This window comes from Triticum urartu, chromosome 2 (genome assembly GCF_003073215.2).
Source record: "Triticum urartu cultivar G1812 chromosome 2, Tu2.1, whole genome shotgun sequence".
Classification (NCBI taxonomy): domain Eukaryota; kingdom Viridiplantae; phylum Streptophyta; class Magnoliopsida; order Poales; family Poaceae; genus Triticum; species Triticum urartu.
Window position 1 is genome coordinate 395,113,927 of NC_053023.1, and position 6,356 is coordinate 395,120,282.

Here is a 6,356-nt window from a genome sequence, read left to right on the forward strand (position 1 = left end):
CCAAAATGAAAACGCTACGTACGCTTCGACCAGGTGGGTCCCGACTGTCAGGCACTTCCTTGCGTGCGAAGATGTAGCTGGTGGGTCCCAGCAGTCAGGGGGAAAATCTTTTTTTTTTGCCCGGACGCACTTCCATGCGTGTGAAGATGTAGCTGGTGGGTCCCAGCAGTCAGGGGGAAACTTTTTTTGAAAAATACGGTGGCCCGTCCGGTGGGTCCCCGCTGTCAGGTGGAGGAATAATTATTTTGCGCGTAATAAGGAGGCACTTCCTTGCTGCGGCCATGGACCCAGCTGTTAGCCTCTCCACATATAGTCCACGTCTGATGGAAGCCGTTCCTTGACAACGTTGACCACGCCGCGCCGAGAGAACCAGGGCAGTGGACGACGGTGAGGCCTAGGAAGGGGACGACGCAGCAGTGGATGCCCACGAGTAGAGGAGTATGAGGGTTCACTGGTTCGCTGCGGTGTGAGGCTTCCGTCGCTGCAGAATAACAGGGGGTGTGGGTGAGTAGAGGGATGGCCTGGCCAGCGGTGGGAATAGTAGGGGGCGGTGAGGCCTCCGCGGCAGCACAACCGGCCCCGGGAGGCAGGAGCATGCAGCACGACCGGCGCTGCTTTGGGCGGCTGGAGCAAAAAGACCAGAGGTTGAAGAAGCACTACGGCCGTTGGATGGACATCGTGCGGTCACTGGAGCTAGAATCGTTCATATTGACTAAGTTGACAATGCACTACGTCCCCGTCAACTTAGTAGGCCCACAAGTCAGCCTCCCACCAAGGTGGGTCCCAACCAGCAGGGGAGTATTCATTTTTGTGCGTAATAAGGAGGCACTTCAGGTGGGTCCGAGGTGACAGCGGGGGGAACGTTTCTTCGCGCAATACGGTGGCCCGTCTGGTGGGTCCCAGCAGTGAGCGGGGAATGTTTTTTTTCATGAAATACGGTGGCCCATCTGGTGGGTCCCTGCTGTCAGGTGGAGGAATCATTATTTTCCGCATAATAAGGAGGCACTTCCTTGCTGCCGTCGTGGACCCAGCTGTCAGCCTCTCCACGTACAGTCCACGTCCGATGAAAGCCGTTCCTTGACCACGTTGACCACGCCGTGCTAAGAGCACCAGGGCGGTGGACGACGGCGAGGCCTAGGAAGGGGACAACGCAGAGCCGGGGAAGACGCGATAGTGGATGCCCACGCGTAGAGGAGTACGAGGGTTCACTGGTTCACTGCGGTGTGAGGCTTCCGTCGCTGTAGAATAACAGGGGGTGTGGGTGAGTAGAGGGATGGCCTGGCCAGCGGTGGGAATAGTAGGGGGCGGTGAGGCCTCCGCGGCAGCACAGCCGGCCATGAGAGGCGGGAGCATGCGGCACGACCGACGCTGCTTTGGGCGGTTGGAGCAACAAGACCAGAGGTTGAAGAAGCACTACGGCGTTGGATGGACATCGTACGGTCACTGGAGCTAGAATCGTTCATATTGACTAAGTTGACAATGCACTCCATCCCCGTCAACTTAGTAGGCCCACAAGTCAGCCTCCCACCAAGGTGGGTCCCAACCAGCAGGGGAGTATTCATTTCTTGTGCGTAATAAGGAGGCACTTTCGGTGGGTCCGAGCTGACAGCGAGGGGAACGTTTTTTCGCGCAATACGGTGGCCCGTCCGGTGGGTCCCAGCAGTCAGCCGGAAACGTTTTTTTTCGCGAAATACGGTGGCCCGTCTGGTGGGTCCCTGCTGTCAGGTGGAGGAATCATTATTTTCCATGTAATAAGGAGGCACTTCCTTGCTGCCGTCGTGGACCCAGCTGTCAGCCTCTCCACGTACAGTCCACGTCCGATGGAAGCCGTTCCTTGACCACGTTGACCACGCCGCGCTGAGAGCACCAGGGCGGTGGACGATGGAGAGGCCTAGGAAGGGGACGACGCAGAGCCGGGGAAGACGCGGCAGTGGAAGCCCGCGCGGAGAGGAGTACGAGGGTTCACTGGTTAAGCTGCGGTGTGAGGCTGCCATCGCCGCGGAATAACATGGGGTGTGGGTGAGTAGAGGGATGGCCTGGCCAGCGGTGGGAGTAGTAGGGGCGGTGAGGCCTCCGCGGCATCACAGCCGGCCACGGGAGGAGGAGCACGTGCACGACCGGCGCTGCTTTGGGCGGCTGGAGCAAGAAGACCAGAGGTTGAAGAAGCACTATGACCGTTGGATAGACATCATACGGTCACTGCAGCTAGAATCATTTATACTGACTAAGTTGACAAAGCCCTTGGTACGCGTCAACTTAGTAGGCCCACAGGCCAGCCTTCGAAACGGTGTGCCCCAGATGTCAGGGGGGGAATCATTTTTTGGGCGACTGAAGTAAGAATATCCGAGATTGAAGAAGAAGCACGACATCCGTTGGGTGGACATCCAACGGCCACAGCTGCCAGAACCGTGTGTTGTTGACAAAGACTTGCATACGCGTCAACTTAGTTTTTTTTGGGGACACGTCAACTTAGAAGGCTCACAAGTGTGTGGCAGAGAACATATAGCCCATTTGCAATTTGTAAGAATGTACAACCCATTTTTTTATTCTAATGGAATTTACTACAACCCGTTTACAGTTTGTTAAAAGTACAACCCATTTTCTAGCTAGGACAACGATTAATAATTTCAACCAACCGCTCAAAATAGAATTCAAAAAAAATCCCACATTTTTATGGGATCCGAAATATTTTTATCCGAAATTTCTAGTCAGATTAAATATAATATCAAAATAAAGTTCGAAAATTCGTTTATGATCCCGAGCACAAATGCTCCCGAAATCACACGCGCTCGTTCGTTTTGGGATGTGAGCCCCGATGGTATGTCTCTTCGTACGTCGCACGCGTATATGCATTATATCGGAAAGGAGCTGTTGGCTCATTAACTGCCGGCCTAACCGGACGGACGATGCGGTACATAACTGGCCTGATGGATCGGCTGCTTTTCTGGGCCGACCTGTTCCGCTGCGGTCGACCCTCAACCAACACATCCACTGTCCTTCCCTTAAAAAACACATCAACTATCCTCCCCCGCGGACTGAGCACGGGGTCATGCTCCCAGAATCCTTCCTTCCTCCCTGTCCAAAACAACGGCAGCTAGATTGAGGAAAAATAGCAAAGTTGCAGCTGATGCAGACTCAAAGCAGCAGCCTTTGATTGCACTGTCCACGACTCCATGCAGAAACGTATCTCATTAGAGAGACGAACTGCACGAACCGTGCGCTCAAATCAGCCGCTGAAGGAAGTCAAAAAACTAACATATTCATGTTCATCTCCTTCATCGTGATCATGCATATTGCAGTTCCCGGAATCTGACGCTGACATCGTGCCGGTACTGTCGGAGCCCGCAGCTGAGTTCTAAGAATCAACAGAAATAGGGGAATGTTGAGCAGATGAAACCATTGCAGGAGATACAGAGAAAAACGAGCTGATATTCTCAACTCACATTAGTAGCCTGATCAGGAGCAGACGCGGGCTCGAGAGGGAAAACTGCATTTGGACACCGACGCCGACGTCTCAATGCTCGAGTCAGCCCATACGCTCCACACCAGCGCCATCCCTGCTTGAAGAGTACCACTCACGGGAGCACGAACATGATCCCAGAATCTAGCAGTCATCTTATCCAATGCCACGCCACTACGCCGCCCACCATTACACTTTTGAATTTCGAATCCATTGTACAACTGATGAACACAAAGCCATTTGTACAACTGATGCACACGTGTGTTCATCGTCAGGTAAACCGAACTGGCGCGTGGACACCTCCAGCTTGGATGCTCATACATTTTATTATTGACAGGGGGGCAACCATTCCTGCAGGAACTAAGCACATGCACGAATGGCCGAGAATTTAGAACTCCTCACAGCAGGCTCGTGCCTTCATTTTGCCATGACTTTATTTGTTCACCATACACCGAACAGGGGAAGAGAATACAGATTCAGTTTGGACAGACAGACATCTGATGACACATACAGCAAAAACTCTCATCATCGAGTGACCCAGGACACAACTAGGAGGAGTTTTTACAATCAGGAACACACAGACTTGACAGACATCACACGCTAGGCAGTCCTCGACTAGTCGACTACATGCGAAAACACAGTTAACTGTTCACAAACATAACTAATGAACGCAGCAGCTGATGAACACAAAGCCATCGTACAACCGAGATGAACAAGTGGGCAACGCGCACTAGAAAATTCTCAAACTGAACCATACTGAAAATGCAATTCGAGTCAAGATGCAATAACACCCAGAGGTGAGGCATGGTGCAGCTGTTGCGGCGGTGACCCTCAACACCATAGTTCTTGCATCTTGCAGGCTTCAAGCGTGATATTGAGTTTCAGTCTATAGGTCTGCATTTTTCCGCAGGCTCGGCTGTGTCGCTTCTTTAACTTTCATCGCTCATATCTGAGGAGGATGAGCACTCAGCAGATAGCCCGTGCTCAGCAGCAAGTCGTCCGGCACCATGTGCACCAGGGCAACCAAGCAGGCTAGATAGCTCCGTCTCCCAACCATCAGCAGGTTCAGTCCAACCTGTCCACGGAGACCATGGTGGTTCAATTTCTTCGGCTATGTCCACTACCTCAGCTGATTCAATTTCTTCGGCCGTCAGCAAACAAGAACAACAAAAGTACTAGCACTGGAATTTCTTTTGTTTTTGCCAGCAAGGATCAAAAAGTCAAATCGCTTAACAATGCACATCATATTCTCAGTTTGCAAATGATTATTGCTGCATATTTCAGATCTAAATACAGTCGAATGGGATTGAGGTTCGCACCTTTCGTCCATCCTGGGGCCTGGGGGTTGACTCTGTATGTGGACTGCGCCGACCTAGTCGGTGATGATTTCCGACGCCGGCAGACTCTGTCTCATGCTTTCTCAGGTCCCTCTTCCCCGAGCCGCTGACCGCATGCAGACCCAGCATTTGAGTCTTCGGGGTCGCTACAGTTCGTTCCTCCGGTGGGAAGCAAGATCAGGGGAACCTCGTAATGGTTTTGGTGGAATGCGAAACAAATCACACGAAATACCCAGATCTACAAGAACTGACTTGTCGACGGCGTCGAGAAGAAACTCCATACCCACATCCTCCATTATCCTTGTCCCCGGGTGGCCGGAAGTATCGCCGCCGCGGCTCAGCTTTCCAATCCTTATCTGATCTGTGGCTCAGCGGAAGTTGGACTTTTCTGGTTCACGGACCAGGACGGGAGCGTCCGTCCGCCGTCCCAGCCATACGAAACAACCCCACGATTTCGCAACTGTTCCTTAATGTATTCCCCCGTACACTCTTTTCCTTTTACCCATTGTCAGGTGCGTCAGGGTGATTTATTCCGATCCCGAGACAAATATGGACGCCGAAGATATCGAGAGCAGCTGGGCTCGGGCACCAAAACGCCCCTTCCAATAAAGTTGTATTACTTTAAAATCCAACGAAATATTACGCGCGCAACAAGTAATGAAATTAAAAAATTTAAATTCCAAAAATAATATATTTTTTAAACTAATTACGCATTTGGTGCATTTTTTTATAGTTACTGCCCAGTTATTATAATTACATCCCATTTATTATTTTTTAAAGTCCATTTTCTTGTTAAGCCTAATGCATACCTCATAGAAAAGTTTGCAGCCTAGCGGGGCGGAGAATAACAAGTTGACCCGGATATTGTGTACAACTGTCGGCCCAGTTGCATTGCTGATGTTGAAAAAAAGCCTGCGTAGTACAGTACAACCTAACATGGCTCCTCAGCCCACATTCAGCAACACCGGAAAGGCCCAAACAAGGCTTCTGTACAACTTTTTCAAGTCACTGAGCTCAATTAATAACTTAAGAAAAAAGTTAGATTACAGTGGAACCTAATTAAAAGTTTTCACGAGTAAAGAAATAATTCAATGGGTCCCACTTGTGTGTGTGTGCGTGAGACAGAGAGACCCATCGGTCGATGCTCGTAAATACATATTTCAGCCACATGCATTGCTGATGCTCATTAAAAACTTATATAGTTGACACAATCATATAGAACATCATAGCACACTGAACTTGCATACAAAAATTTCACCCAGGCGACACAATCAGGATGGAAGCAGTGGATCGCTACGGGTAGGGCTATGTTGAAACCAACGAACTCGTACATAATGGTTCATCGTCTTTATCAATGACAGGGAAATATCTTGAATGTTGCGCAAAGAAAATAGACAGACAACACAATAAGTTCTGCTAGCACATTAAGTTGACGTACAACCCTTTCTAAAAAAAGTTCAGGTACAAAACTAGAACATGTCACAATCAAATGTATTGGCACATCAGTGCTTCACACCCATAGCTCGGATTTAACTAGTATCTGACAAGATTCAGTTGTT

The 6,356-nt window shown here is 50.2% G+C and overlaps 1 long non-coding RNA gene across 1 annotated transcript; it reads right to left on the reverse strand.

Moving 5' to 3' along the window:
- Positions 1-3,958: 3,958 nt before the first annotated feature.
- Positions 3,959-5,270, reverse strand: LOC125537489. The gene is made up of 2 exons (XR_007295944.1): positions 4,780-5,270; positions 3,959-4,535 (listed from the first exon to the last, which is right to left on the reverse strand). It is a non-coding gene; the product is annotated as an uncharacterized LOC125537489 (long non-coding RNA).
- Positions 5,271-6,356: the final 1,086 nt, after the last annotated feature.